At 39.5% G+C, this 16,661-nt stretch overlaps 1 protein-coding gene across 9 annotated transcripts in view; it reads right to left on the minus strand.

The window, feature by feature from the left end:
• The window catches only part of CEP112 (centrosomal protein 112), a 357,419-nt gene that overhangs the window by 76,378 nt on the left and 264,380 nt on the right, over positions 1-16,661 (minus strand). The window lies entirely within an intron of this gene.

Raw genomic sequence — 16,661 nt, forward strand, 5'->3', positions numbered from 1 at the left:
CAACACTATCAAGAGAGCCACTGACAAACTTATTCGGCCACCCTGACTCTCACTTAGTGCCTTCCTACACAGGTAGTTCCACCGATTACAACAGGACTACCAATGTAGGAGTAAGGGTAGCAGAACTGAGCTCTCTCATCTATTTACAAGTATTGCTAATGTTCATCAAGTTCCCCTTATTCTTTGATTCGTACAACCTGTGTTTTGTTTGTAATGATTTCATGGTGCACCAGCACTTTGACTTAAGTAAAAAAAAAAAAAAAAAAATCTGCTGTCTCAGGAACCATGTCTTGCATCTGCAGTGGAAATGGATTCAACGTTATCTGAACTGTAAGCTCCTTGAGACAAGGCTTTACCTGCTAGTAAAGCAGACAGCGCATATACAGACAAATGAGAAATACAAATCCAATAAATAATTATTGCTAATAACAATGCTAATTTAACTGATCTTTGTCTCGCTCTTAAATTATCACAATTTTTAATAAAATCAGATGAGACACATTCATTATTTAAAAATTTATTATTTATTTGTATTGCTGGACCTCAGGACCCAACTCTTAGACCAAGGCTCCAAAGTGCTAGATGATATAGGAACACACAAAAAGACAGTTCATGTTCTAAGGAGGTTATAATCAAAATATGATAATTCCAACAACTAAACAATTAACAAAAAGGTTTGTTAACGTTATCATTAAATGTTTCAATGCACACTGAATATTTACTTACTAAAGCTTAATTATAGGCACCTGTTTGAACCTGGGCATTGGTACCTCAAGAGTCGACTTGAAGCAAAGTGCACAATGCTTATGCTAGAGAGACACCTTCACAGAGGTGGTGATGGGAGTGGGAGAGAAGCATTTAGGGTTATCTGTAGAAGACTAGGAAATGGGTACACAGCTAGTGTATCAACTGAAAAGTATAGAGCAGGGTCAGGACTGTCTCTGAAAATGGAAATTTAGATCTGACGACACATAATAAATATAATTATATTGACTTTTAAAAATCTAAACAGCATGGACATGCTACTCTAAAGTCTGTAGTAAAAGAGAGATCAGCAAACTTGTGTTCCCTTAATGCATTTTGCAGAGCATGTGGTATGGTATCACATGCTACTCAACACGGAATACCGATAAATAAATGGGAATAATTAAAGGTACTTGCAGTACCAAAGATTTAACAGAAAAAAACTCTCTCTCTTTTCCACAGCACTGAAATACTGTAGTTTCAAATAATTTACAGGATAAAATTGCTATTCAGATAAGATAAGAGGACTACTTATGATAGATCTTGCATTGTTTTGAAGTGATGCCAGGCGTTAACTTTAAAGTATTAAAGCTATAAGACCATTACATATTCTGATGCCAAAAAGTTTAACCAGACCCAGGAATGAACTTTAAGCCTGCCCAGTGGCTTTTACACTATCATTTTTGCTAGATGATGTTGAAAACCAGTCTTTGTAGCCAGTCTTCTGTGCTAAACAGGTCTTGGAGTACAATATATATACATTAATATCCTGAAAAAAATTATTCATGTAAGGTGTGGTTTGTTTTTGTATTTCTGATATGGCAATTTAAAAATAGAGCTATAACTTACGATTTAAAAAAACAAAAAATTATGTCATACTATTACACGAATTTACTGCAAAAAGAAGGGGGTATTTTCATGTACTAGAAAATCAACCGAGACAGGCCATGAACAGGCAATGAACTTAATGAGTATTGTTATTGATTTCAATGGGATTGAGCATATAGAGAAATTTGTTTCCCTTTTCACTAAAATCTGGAATGTCCAATAGCCATATCTGTATTAGCTGTCTGATATCCTACGTACAGGATTCTACCACCATTTTCAATTGAGCAACTAATATCATCCATCTAGCATGTCATGGTGAAAAAGAGAATTAGGGAATTGTTTGTACACTGGAAGGGATCCTCAGCTGTGCTGATGCCACCCACTCACCACATGTATTTCCTTCACTCAGAGCTGCCAACCTTTCTCTAAATGGAAAGTTTCATTCGTTTGGTTTCTGTGGTGTAAAACAGCATGTGCGTGCGTGTGTGCATTGCTTTATTTTATTTTAGTCTTTGAGAAAAATACATCTTTCCATTGGATTCCACTAGGAAAGTCTGGAGCAAATAAATACATCCACCAAGACCGTACTTATAGCAAACACAGCAAAACGTTGGCACCATAGAAGAGAACTTGTAAAGTGCCATCTCATCCATCAATTTCCCCCTTTAGACTTTGTTATTTTTTTTTTAAATGCACACCAATATATTGTGCAGAGGGCATACAGTGAAAAGTGCATGACAATCTGAGGATATGTGGGTTTAACTAGCATACATTTGCTTCTTAAAATGTTGTAAATTCTATTCTACTCTAGATAAAATTACCATTAAACAATTATCCAACATAGAATGTATTGTGTGAGTTTACTGACCATTCCCATTATCTATTGTAACTGTCAGCCCTTAACATGCTTGGGTGTTGGAGAGACATTTAGCTCCTCTGTGAGAGTCCGGTGAATTCATCTATCACTTAAGGTTTTTGAGTGGGGTAGAGTGCGAGCCAACTCCAATACTGGTCACTTCACAGCAGCCATTGTTGTGGAGCAAGGCTGCTCTCTGAATGATTCCGTTAGTTCCCCACATTGCATGGGAAGTGAAGCATCCAGAAGGAAACACCAGATCAAGATAATCAGCATTATTTCAAAGCCCATCCAAAAAAATTAAAAAAGTGTGGGGTTGGAGGAGCGAGATCCTTGCATACCAATATCTCCAGAGAATAAGAATGACAGATAAATAACTTCCTTGTGCAAGATTCTCATTCCTACAGAGTAAGAACCTTGATGGATATCCCCCCAAAAAACGGAGTGTAAAGCTGCATAAAGGGTCAATGAAAAGGACACTTCCAACAGCATAGACAAGGAGGCTTTTATATCTACTCTTACTTTCCTATGCCAAAGGGAGATGTCTCCAACAATGTTACTCTTGGACTATAGTTAATAAGATTTTTGAGACACGAACACTTCAAAATGCAGACTATCGATGCTAGAGACTTGAAGCCGTATCACCTTCTGATTACCTCATTGTTGTGAACTATAAAATGTTTGGTTTGATAACTGGCAAGGCGACTTTTGTTAAAGTATATACTCAGATATATGCTGCTCCCAAATGAGAGTAATGTCCCTCCTCCTCTGATATTTAGTAATTACACTCAAAATTCCTTTGAATGTCTAAAACCTCATATTTAATGAGAACAGCTTGGATGCAATGTCTGCTATTCAGTGCTGCCAAGTTTGTATTGAATTTTGAAGCCAGCCTGACTGAGTCACAAGGAAGTTAAAAAAAAAAAAGGGGGGGGAGGAGGAGGACTATCCAAAGTTTTACTGAGTGTGCGACTCAGAGTAGCTATGAATCCAGGGCTCACAAAGCTCTTCAATCTACCTCGCCTCATGCAGGATGCACTTAAAATGTATTAAACAGTTGACAGCTTATCCTGGGAGCACTGTATAACCTCTCTTTTGGAAAATTAAACACAGGATTAGGGTTCAAAAGTCATTATTCAGCCAAAAATATAGCTGTAGTGCACTCACCCCAGTTACTCAGCAACACAACGAGGGATTTGTTTTATGGAAGTATAAACTTTTATGTTACATCTTCAAAATGCAAAATTCTACCCATGGAATACCGATGCCTACGTTTAATGAAAAAAATCCAGTCTTAAGTTTTGAATCACAAAGGCACTTTCCATTTTTTCCAAATGGAAAACAAAAGCATAACAAATTAGGATTTGTCTGGACACATAAAGTTTGCTGCAAACTCGGGTGTGACTCTACCCCACACTAGCCTGCCATGGACTAACTGTCCATGTGGACTCTGTTGACATGCGTTAACAGTTTGTTAATCAGTTAAACTGTTCAAGGTACAAAATTCATCCCCTTCTCAGCTTTTCTGAGTTGGCTTACATCACTGCTGTAAAGACAGTATTTTTTCAGTTATACTGGCTTTCAAATGTAATGTAAACATGTTTGCTGTTGAAAGTCTACACCATACCTGACCTTGGAAGTGCTTTCTGTTGGCCTGAGAACAAAGAAATGAAATGTTTTGCTTTCCAACCCAGATATCCTACACTTTGAAAAGCACTTAAAAATGTAAATGAGATAATAAGCTCTACTGCAACAATGTGGGTGAACTACAGCTGCGGAAAAAGGCACATATATTAGATTTATTGATAAAAATGGGGAAAAAAAACTATATATTGCAAATGTTTTTGATTGTTAATTAACTGTTCATAAGATGCAAAGAACACGCTAAATTGATAGTCATGGGCCTGATGGAAGAGAGGAGGGACTGTTTTGTGGTTAAGGTGCTGATCTAGGCCTCAGAAGATCAGGGTTTAATTCCTGGCTCTGGCAAGTCGCTCAGTGTCTCCGTAGCTCAGTTCTCCACCAGCTGTAAAATGGGGATATTAACACTGCTTTCACTAATACCTGTGAGACACTCAGATACGATAGGGATATAAGCAGATAGATGGAACGTGAACAGAATATTATGGCTTGGAAAGGCTTTTTTATTTTTAACCCCCACGAACATGGCAGAGCCAGCACAGCTCTGAGCTGGATTACACTGTGGCTTGCATGTCACCAACAAAACTTTTAACTAAATTTTCATTTGGAAGACCAAATTCACTCTTGGTAACTGAGAACCGAGTTTGGAGACAATAGGATTACCAATGTGAAAGTAAGAGCAGCACTTGGCCTACTGGTGGGTGACATTTGAGACCAGAAAAATCCAATGACTTAAATCAGAGGTTGCAATGGTGACAGAATTTGCTGGTTTTTTTTAACTTGTAAACCATATAGTTTTGACTTGGAGTCACAGACATAAATATGGATGCCAGTTCTACAAAGTCACTTTTCAGACAGAAACACACAGTGAGGCATTAGTTACAAGGTTTAGTTGGAAAAATAATAAAAAAAAAAGACCAGGAAGGATCAAATGAACAAGCATACAATGATGATACAAGGAGGTTTTGGTTTTTTTTTCTTCATTTTTAATACATGAAAAAATGTTCTGCTCGTACTTTAACTATAGGAAATAGTTAAAGAGAAAAAACTGTGCATAAAAACACAGTCTTGGAAGAACTGAACAGGCAGAAACCAAAACTGTTTTGACCTATTTTTGCATAATGCAAACTATTGGGGATTTAACTGCTGCAAAACTATTGTATTTTCTTCAGAAACCTTCAACGAAAATTATTTCCTCCTTTATGTACGTTACTGAGCACACAGGCCTTCTTCTTGCTCCAACTAAAGTCAATGGCAAAACTCAATGATTTCAGTGGTACAGAATTGGTCACAGTGAACATGGTATGTGCTGTTCCTCCTCTTCAATATAATTAGTTGAATAAATAAGGAGAGAGGCTTGCAGGGAAGGGAAGACTTTTAAAATGTTCTCCATGCAAGACCTGCTGGTATTCTAATCTTGAAGAGCAGGGTGTTAAACTCAAAAGTCATTGTTCATCAAGATCAGATTAAGCCTGGTAGGGGCATATTCTCTTTTTGATATACATGCATAACTCTTATTGGCTGTAATAGCAGCTATGCATGCACATCAAGAAGAGAACAGACCTCAGTTCTTATGATCAGTGTAGAGTAATACTAATAATAGGGGTAATCATAGTTAGTCCTTTTCATCTTCAAAGGGCTTCACGTACATTACCCAATTAATATAATTAGTTAATGAAAGATGCAGTAATAAAGACTACTGTAATTACCTACTGTTGTCTTAATTATCTCACTAACAATGCCCACAGAAGAGTGCTTCTACTTTACACCCTCAAAATCTGTGCCAACAACAATACTGGAGTACAGGCCTCCTTTTGAATATCTTTAATTCAGATTAAAATCATTTATGGCTTTTCTCTCCACTAACGTGTGAAGAAAAGCCTAACTCTGGAAGCTTGTGGAAAATCTATACAAACATGAACACAAACTACACAGCATTTTGTTCCAGAACTACAAATGTACTTGTAAACTATCTAAAACTGTGACAAAATAGCAATGACCCAACCCTGAGCCCTGTCATCTGTATGTAGAGTGGTAGGTCAGGGACAGTCTAAAGATCACACAGGCAAGAATTCATCTTCTAAGTTGGGTGGTTTCTCTATTTATTTATAGAGGCCAACCGCAACTCCTAGTTGAAAAATAGGTCGAGTTTATCATCACAAGTAATCTCAGGTACTCTCCAACTAAACTTCTGCCCCATCTCTCCTTTTAAGTAATTTTAGTCTTTGTTAAAATATTCCCTGATTAAATAAAATTATGTGATTCTGTGGGTGATATTACATTACAGCAGGAGTTATCAGACTTCATTGCACTGCGACCCCCTTCTGACAACAAAAATTACTACATGACCCCAGGAGGGGAGAGTGAAGCCTGAGCCCTGACGCCTCAGGTGGGGAGGCCAAAGCTGAAGCCAGAGCCCCGCTGCCCTGGGTGTGTGTGTGTGTGTGGGGGGAGGCAGACAAAGCCCAAGCCCAAGGGCCTAGGCCCCGAGCGGGGGGCCTGTAGCCTGAGCCCCGCTGCCCAGGGCTGAAGCCTGTGGGCTTCAGCTTTGGCCCCGAGCAGTCAGGCTCAGGCTTTGGTTTCAGCCCCGTGCCCAGGAAAGTCTAATGCCAGCCCTGGCAACCCTATTAAAATGGGGTCGTGACCCACTTTGGGGTCCCGATCCACAGTTTGAGAACTGCTGCATTAAAGGCGGCTGGGCTTATTATTATTAAAAAAAAACTTGGGAAAATGTCATTACAGGGACCACTGCTGTGCTTCTTGGGTCACAAAAGTATAGCATTTTTTTTTAAAGGGACAAGGATTGAGATTTGGGTCAGATTTTCTGCTGGTGCAAAATTGATGCAGCTCCATTGATTTCAATAGAGTTTTTCCCATTTACACCACCAAAGAATTTGGACCTTGGTTTTTCCCCCTATTGTTCTGCATTCCAGTGCATGATCGTTTCAAAACCTCTGTGCTCAATTTCTGTCTTGTTTTTGGTGTAAAGGAAAGGAAATCTTATGGTTTTAACCTAATACATATGTATGCTGTTCACATATGGCAAAATTCCTTTCTGGTGGGAACTTTTTAGTTGTTGTTGCAACACACCATATATCTAAGAAATTCTGCTTTGATGTTGAACTATTGCTACACTACTCATTAGGCTACTGATTCAAAATGAAAGGCAACATTTCTGTGGTCTGTATAAAAATAATAGCTTTGTTTTCACAAACAAAGCTTCCCCCTCACCCTATATCCAGTGGTTAATATTATTGCAACTGAAAAAGAAAAAAAATTCATATTATTCTGCTCTGAAAATAGTTTGTAGGTTTAATCACTTAAGTTATTCTTACAGACCCAGATTTTTAGAAATATTTAGGCTTTGTGGCGCTCAGCGTTGCAATACCTAATTGAGTTAGAAATCTAAACCCCTTTTGAAAATGAGATTTAGGCACCTACATCACTTAGCTGTTGCAACACGACCACAGCAACACCTAAATACCTTTAAGAATCTGAGCCATAGTCTATAAATAAAATTTGAATTACTATTATGTCTATACAGATAGCTCTGATGATTTATTGTACACCAGGGATAAATATTAAAACATCTGAAACAATATTTTACATTTACATAACACCTTTCTTCCATGGTTCTCTCAGCCTTTTATGAGCAATTAAGCCTCATCACCAATGTAAGATAGACAAGGATTACATACCCTTTACAGATAGGGAATTGAGGCATCGGGAGTAACTGACTTTCCCAGGTCCTGCAAGACAGCCGCAGAGCCGTGAATAGACTCCTGGAATCCTGATATCTAATCTCTTGTGCAAACTACTAACTAATACGGCTTCTCACTGATCAGACATCAATCACACCATGGAATGAAAACACAAGTGTTAACCAGTTAATCTATTTTTTTCAAAAATATGCTCTCCATAGTCTTATATGCCTATAAAAGACCCCCAACATATTTTCTCAGTCTCTGCTACCACCATGAAAAACAAATTTCTTTGGTCAAGAATTAGACAGATTTTCAAAAGAGCTCTGGATTCAGCAGCTCCCACTGAGAACAATGGCTAGATTCTGAGCAAATCTGAAAATCTGGCCCCTTTGCTGATGTGCCAACGTGGAAGCGGAGAGTGCTTGGAAATCTGGTCTTAGCTGTGACTCTTGAATGCTTTTTAAAATTAGGCAAGGGCTCTTTTCTGAGCTTGTCAATACTGCTTCTTACATTTGCCCACAGGAATTGCTGTTGTGTAATGCAAGATTCCTCCCCCTCCACTTGATCATACCACTAGTGTGCAGGGAGGGAAAATAATAAGAGCAACGGCGTCCAAGATCATGCTTGTTCTCTGTAGTAGCAGTGAACGGTGAACACCAAACCACCCATGAAAGAGAGAGATTGTTTACTCTAAGTTTTCTTGAATTTCTAAGACCACCCTGTTTTTATGTTTCAAGACTTATATACAAGTCATGGAAAGGAGGAGAAGGGATGTATCAACAATACACTATATACTTTGGCTGTTGCGCAGCTCAGTCCATCCTTCAAATTTCATCTGGGAATCCAAAGCGGTGTCTTCCAGAGTACTCTGAATACTCTTGATCAAGATTTTCAACATTGTTGGTTCTAATGATGCAAACTCATGTACCATCGCATTCTCTCTCTCAGATCCTGGTTTGTGTATTTTCAGCATTTTCTGGAAACTTTTTGGTTTTGCTTGCACAACTTTTTAGGCCCTGTTTCAGCAAGGTATTTAAGCATGAACCTAATTCTAAACATGCAAGCAGTCCCAGTGAAGTCAACAGGACCACTGGTACTCTTAAAGTTAGGCATGTGCTTTAAGTACCTTGCTAAACTGGGGCCTTAGAGCGTTTCATGCTCAAGGGAATCAGCTTGGAACGTCCAGGGTGAAATAAGGTAAAATACGTCCAGGAAAGGTATGAACTCAAAACAGTAACATAAAACAAGATTTTTTGAGGTGGTGGTGGTGGGGAATGACAGGGAGATTCAAAGAGCAATAATAAACTGGCTTTTACATGTCCTTCTCACTGACCTACAAAAAGCAACAAACAGTGGTATTATCATGTGAAAACACCATTTTGTCTATTACCAGAACGCATTAGAGTTGTCATGATTAAGATATTCGGAATGCTTGTCAGCGATCAGACTCCAGTTACTGCAGTATTTCTACAGGAATATCTTGTTTGTATGCTTTAAAGCAAGTCTTTCCCAAGCTGCATTAGGATCATGGTCAAGAGTACTCTGGGAGAGTTTGGAGGTCAGAGGTCACTGAAAGGAAAGTCAACTACTTAATTTCTTTTCTGCTTTCATTTTGAGGGATGTAGGAGGAAAACACATGGTTTTTCATATATTCTAGATAAAATAGATCTTTTAAACCCAAAGATACCATGACATCCTTAGCATACACTTATGAAGAAAAAGTTCAAAACTTCCAATTTAAACCACTTAGAATGAGAGGATTTACCAAGATTCTGTCGAATGTTCAGCTGACGCATTGTCAAAAACATTTATCACATAACCTTTTGAAGTTTCTTAGCTTCCCTCTAGTTATTAAAGCTTGAATTGCAGAGTTCGTTATCAACCTCAGAGCACACATGCAAAGGTATTTTTTAAAATCAGCCTTTCAGTTTGATTTCAGGACTATTAAACAAAATAAAAGTGTTCCAATCACGCTAAATGTCTAATAAACTATTTTTTATGCTGAATGTGCATAAAGGTAATGTGTGACTGATCCACTAGATAATTTTTTTTTCATTAAAATCATATAAGTAAAGGAAGCTGCAAGGAGTCTGTCATTTTCATAGCAGATTTTCTGTGAAGCCCCGAAGTTAATTGTAAGCTTTTGGTATATGTCAACCTATGCCATAAGCATACCTGGAATATAGCATCATTGGATATATATCAGTGGAACATTACTATTGAGAATGTTCATTAATAACTAACACTATCATGAGATGTTTCAGCACACGTTGGATTTCTCCTAATATAATTCAAAAAGAGCATATATCAGGCTCCTATCAATGGTTCTGAGGTGCTCCTGCCTTATGATAAAGCATATTTATATACCACTTGCTAAATAATTCATTCTTTAGACAGTGGAACCTGATCTTGCAATATATTGAAGATCCTCAACTTCAACTGATTATAATGGAAGTTTGTGGTACTTAGCAGCTTACACATGGCAATCAGCATGTTGCACTGGCCGCAATGTTCTTTACAACCTTCTTTTAAAAAAGTATTCTCTGCTGTAGATTCATGAAGCCCTGATGTTTCAGAAATTTTCAGGAAGCATCTTATGATGTTTTGCTCCTTTTCTAGTCAATATTAAAGGTTCAGGAATTTCTAATCAATGGGCTAATTTGCTTCTTTGTAAGTATAAAATTAAAATGTGGTACTCTGTGGGGCAGATTATTAAACTATCAATTACCACTTTCATTGTCCCTGTAGCCATAGGAGCAGTATTTGTTGGATAAAATAACACTAGGTTCCACTGCACACACAAAAAGATGAAAGTATGAGCTGAATAATGTTTTTACACCTTTCAAAGTAACCTTAATCAACTACATTAAGTTGCAAGGCAAGCGGCTGCTTTTTGAACTGAACAAGAGCTAGCTTGAATCAACTGAGCCTGCACCTTCAATATATGCTCTGGGATGTGAAAGGCAGCAAAGTAATACCTTTTAAAAATTATATCTTTAAGCCAAACCTGCAATAGTTCTTGGCAGCGTAGGATATACAGGAGTTTAACTCAGAAACTCTTTTCTTCAAAGTCTTTAATGAGACCCAGCCCTATTACATTTGTAACCACACTTGATAATGCAATTGCTCCTATTTAAATAAATGGGTGGAAACAGAGCATTCTAAAGTTTAATTTTTTTTAAATCAGGTTGAGATGAAACTCATTTACTTAAAAAGAAAAAGAAAAAATGAAAAAGGTAAAAAGGTGGCCCTCTGCAGCTGGTCAAATAGATTACTATTATCTAATCTTATTAGCCTGAGGAAAAAGAAAACTGTTTTTCAAGAATATACTTTAGAGAGCATTGGCCGTCAAAATATTTTTTAAGACATACTAACATATTGATTGGAAGTAAGCTTGTCCCCAAATCTGTCTGATCTAGTTAGTAACACAAAGTTATGGCAGAGATGATTGTCAGCATAAATTATATGGGCAAGTACATCTGCATTTCAAAATCCTTTTTTGGGGGATTTACGTAAAAAAATTAAATGAAGGGGAAAAAAATCTACTACAGATTTTTTAGATTTCTTTCCCAGTATTTCAGCGATATAGAATATTTGCTGCAAAATAAAATAAAAGAAACAAAGAACAAGCCCCCATGAAACGGATACTTTTAAAGGTCCATCTTTACACGGCTTACATCCTAAATATAATTGTGCATAAATTCCAAATTTCCTGTATAATTCCTTTTTTGAAATTTGCCACACCAATGCCAAAAGTATATTTCATTTCTTGACTCTAACCTATCCTTTTTGGGTGAGGTTATTAAGAAGGTTGTAGCAAAGCAAATTTGGTGTCACTGGGGTCCTAATAATGTTTTAAAAGTCTTTGCTGATCTGGCTCTGAGCTGCACAAAAACTGCACTAGTTTCATTAGCTGATCTTCTCCTACTGATGGACAAAACTCTGTGTCCTTGCTTATTTGCTTAGATCCATCAGCAGCTTCTGATACCACTGACCACACAGCTTTGCTGACTTCCTTGTAGACCCTGACTGGAATCGACAGGACATCTCTTCAGTGTTTTGTTCTTTCCTTTTAAAGAGTTCCCACAAGGTGGCAATGAGACAATTGAGCAGTTGCCTAAAGGCTTTCTTATGTGAGGTTGTGCAGGGACCTTTTCACTCATACGTCATTCAATATATATGTAAGGTGAGGTGATGTAGGCAGCACTACTTTATCACTGAACTAAGGTGTGGTGTGGTCTATTTGCTGTGCCAGTGCTTGGCTGGCATAAGGACTTGCAGTTCAGCCAGCTTGCTGTCATCCAACTTCAAGCAGACAGAAATGATACTGGCAAGACGAAGGAAGCATTTTGAAGGCATGGTGGAAATCGTGTCTTTTCACATTATTGACGTGATTCAGACTCCTTTAGTCCAAGAGATCTGCTGTCTGCGTGTGTTTCTGTGTCCCCAACTGGTGGACAAAACCACCTTTTTAATTTGTATCTATTGTGACCATTTCATAGAACAATAGAATATTAGGGTTGGAAGGGACCTCAGGAGGTCATCTAGTCCAACCCGCTGCTCAAAGCAGGACCAATCCCCAATTAAATCATCCCAGCCAGGGCTTTCTCAAGCCTGACCTTAAAAACTTCAAAGGAAAGAGATTCCACCACCTCCCTAGGTAATGCATTCCAGTGTTTCACCACCCTCCTAGTGAAAAAGTTTTTCCTAATATCCAACCTAAACCTCCCCCACTGCAACTTGAGACCATTACTCCTCGTTCTGTCATCTGCTACCACTGAGAACAGTCTTGAGCCATCCTCTTTGGAACCCTCTTTCAGGTAGTTGAAAGAAGCTATCAAATCCCCCCTCATTCTTCTCTTCTGTAGATTGAACATCCCCAGTTCCCTCAGCCTCTCCTCATAAGTCATGTGTTCCAGTCCCCTAATCATTTTTGTTGCCCTCTGCTGGATGCTTTCCAATTTTTCCACCTCCTTCTTGTAGTGTGGGGCCCAAAACTGGACACAGTACTCCAGATGTGGCCTCACCAATGTCGAATAGAGGGGAACGATCATGTCCCTCGATCTGCTGGCAATGCCCCTACTTATACAGCCCCAAATGCCATTGGCCTTCTTGGCAACAACGGCACACTGTTGACTCATATGCAGCTTCTCGTCCACTGTAACCCCTGGGTCCTTTTCTGCAGAACTGCTGCCTAGCCATTCGGTCCCTAGTATGTAGCGGTGCATGGGATTCTTCCGTCCTAAGTGCAGGACTCTGCACTTGTCCTTGTTGAACCTCATCAGATTTCTTTTGGCCCAATCCTCTAATTTGTCTAGGTCCCTCTGTATCCTATCCCTACCCTCCAGCATATCTACCTCTCCTCCCAGTTTAGTGTCATCTGCAAACTTGCTGAGGGTGCAATCCAAGCCATCCTCCAGATCATTAATGAAGATATTGAACAAAACCGGCCCCAAGACCGACTCTTGGGGCACTCCACTTGATACCTGCTGCCAACTTGACATGGAGCCATTGATCACTACCCGTTGAGCCCGATGATCTAGCCAGCTTTCTATCCACCTTATAGTCCATTCATCCAGCCCATACTTCTTTAACTTGCTGGCAAGAATACTGTGGGAGACCGTGTCAAAAGCTTTGCTAAAGTCAAGGAATAACACGTCCACTGCTTTCTCCTCATCCACAGAGCCAGTTATCTCATCATAGAAGGCAATTAGATTAGTCAGGCATGACTTGCCCTTGGTGAATCCATGCTGACTGTTCCTGATCATTTTCCTCTCCTCTAAGTGCTTCAGAATTGATTCCTTGAGGACCTGCTCCATGATTTTTCCAGGGACTGAGGTGAGGCTGACTGGCCTGTAGTTTCCAGGATCCTCCTTCTTCCTTTTTTTAAAGATGGGCACTACATTAGCCTTTTTCCAGTCGTCCGGGACCTCCCCCGATTGCCATGAGTTTTCAAAGATAATGGCCAATGGCTCTGCAATCACACCTGCTGTCCTTTAGCACTCTTGGATGCAGCGCATCCGGTCCCATGGACTTGTGCTTGTCCAGCTTTTCTAAATAGTCCCGAATCACTTCTTTCTCCACAGAGGGCTGGTCACCTCCTCCCCATGCTGTGCTCCCCAGTGCAGTAGTCTGGGAGCTGACCTTGTTTGTGAAGACAGAGGCAAAAAAAGCATTGAGTACATTAGCTTTTTGCACATCCTCTGTCACGAGGTTGCCTCCCTCATTCAGTAAGGGCCCCACACTTTCCTTGATTTTCTTCTTGTTGCCAACATACCTGAAGAAACCCTTCTTATTACTCTAACGTCTCTTGCTAGCTGCAACTCCAGGTGTGATTTGGCCTTCCTGATTTCACTCCTGCATGCCCGAGCAATATTTTTATATTCTTCCCTGGTCATTTGTCCAATCTTCCACTTCTTGTAAGCTTCTTTTTTGTGTTTAAGATCAGCAAGGATTTCTCTGTTAAGCCAAGCTGGTCGCCTGCCATATTTACTATTCTTTCTACACATCAGGATGGTTTGTCCCTGTAACCTCAATAAGGATTCTTTAAAATACAGCCAGCTGTCCTGGACTCCTTTCCCCCTCATGTTATTCTCCCAGGGGATCCTGTCCATCAGTTCCCTGAGGTTGTCAAAGTCTGCTTTTCTGAAGTCCAGGGTCTGTATTCTGCTGCTCTCCTTTCTTCTTTGTGTCAGGATCCTGAACTCAACCATCTCATGGTCACTGCCTCCCAGGTTCCCATCCACTTTTGCGTCCCCTACTAATTCTTCCCGGTTTGTGAGCAGCAGGTCAAAAAGGGCTCTGCCCCCAGTTGGTTCCTCCAGCACTTGCACCAGGAAATTGTCCCCTACACTTTCCAAAAACTTCCTGGATTGTCTGTGCACAGCTGTATTGCTCTCCCAGCAGATGATTGAAGGGTGATTGAAGTCTCCCATAAGAACCAGGGCCTGCAATCTAGTAACTTCCATTAGTTGCTGGAAGAAAGCCTCGTCCACCTCATCCCCCTGGTCCGGTGGTATATAGCAGACTCCCACCATCACATCACCCTTGTTGCTCACACTTCTAAACTTAATCCAGAGACTCTCAGGTTTTTCTGCAGTTTCATAGCGGAGCTCTGAGCAGTCATACTGCTCTCTTACATACAATGCAACTCCCCCACCTTTAATGCCCTGCCTGTCCTTCCTGAACAGTTTATATCCATCCATGACAGTACTCCAGTCATGTGAGTTACCCCACCAAGTCCCTGTTATTCCAATCACATCATAATTCCTTGACTGTGCAAGGACTTCCAGTTCCAAGTTTCCAAGCCAGCGTCTTCACAAAGGTAGAAAATGTTACAGAGGTTAGAATGTTTGAACAATGTTGGATCAATGCTAAGTGAATTACTGCGAAACCTACTTAGCACATATTAAGCAAAACAGGCCCTTTTAATTTTCTCTTACTTTTTATGTATGTATAGTACCAAATATCTCTGAGATATAGATGACATTTTTTAAATGCAAAAGCATTAAGAACAACAGAACAGGTCAAGTGCTTAAGCCCCACCAGTTTTTCATTTGTGCAATTACATTTCATAGGCAACTTTTTAAAGAAACAGAAGGCAAAACTGCAACTAAAGAAGCCAATAAAGTTTCAGATCATTAGAGACGTGTGCTGGCAAAGCTGAACTCACAACATGGCCAAACTCCACTTGCAAATGTGAATTTTATAGTATACAGGAAGGAGAGGTGGTTTTTGGGTAGAGGGCAACAGGAATGAAAAAACAGTATATAAAATAAATGGAAGAAAACACTTAAAGTGAAGAACATTAAGACTGACAACTCAGACCGCACTATAATCTCTGCGCATCCATCTCCTTCTGTTTTCCAGTGTCTTTTTCTGGTTTGCAAGCATTACACTACTGTGGGTAAAGGCTATATGGGTATTCTGGTAGAGCTGAGGAAACACATAATACCAAGGGGTGAGCTGACTATGGCTGTTTGGCAAATAGTCGTGGTCAAGGGTGTTACCAGGTATGCAGACAATTAGAACCCGCTGATATGATTCAAATTATTACATAGCCTCTCGTAATTACTGCTTTTACTCTGGTGAATTGCAAGTGCTAAACTGTAAAGGATATGAATTATATTAACTTTAGAAACAAAAATATAAGGAATCTAAATATATCCCTATAAGGACAATCTGTCACTTCCCCCCCCCCCCCCAAGGCTAGAGGAAACCATTACATTTCCCAGCTTCTCCCGCAAACCATCTCTTAAAGTTTGGACTGTTCCATAGTGTACAAAGGTTCCAACAGGTGTCTAACATTTGGTGATCTGAATTTTTACTTTACAATTTCATTCAGCTTCTCCCTTACCTGTTAAGAAGCATCAAATGAATTTACTTTTCATATTTTCTCTCATTTGTATTTCTATCTGATCTTCAACATATTATCTTGGAAGTAAACACTAGGCCAGATAGTGCCTGGTGTCTCTTGGCACAGAATCGATGGGGGGCAGTCAATTCCGGGGTATCCTCCTCCTCTCAGTAGGGACACTTCCCTTCATGAGACTTTGCAGGGATGAAAACTGCATGTGGAGAGGGGGTGGAGACAGGGTGAGGCTGTCCTTGCATACTTTTTTCCTTGCAAGTACTGTACTATAATTTGGAAAGTGCCTTTATTCTAAACTCCACTCACATGAGAAAGTGGAAGATATATGGCAGCTAAGGCTGCTCTCTTTTAGTATTTCCTTGTAACTAATCCTTTAATGCTAACGGGACTATATGTATTTCCATTCTGTATAGAAAACAGAGCTATATTTATAAAAATAAAGGCAGTGCCTTCCAGGAATGACAAGACAGTGATACTGGCCACTCACTGCTGATATTAATGTTACGTCTTAAAGTAC

The sequence above is a fragment of the Lepidochelys kempii genome, chromosome 14, assembly GCF_965140265.1.
Source record: "Lepidochelys kempii isolate rLepKem1 chromosome 14, rLepKem1.hap2, whole genome shotgun sequence".
NCBI lineage: Eukaryota > Metazoa > Chordata > Testudines > Cheloniidae > Lepidochelys > Lepidochelys kempii.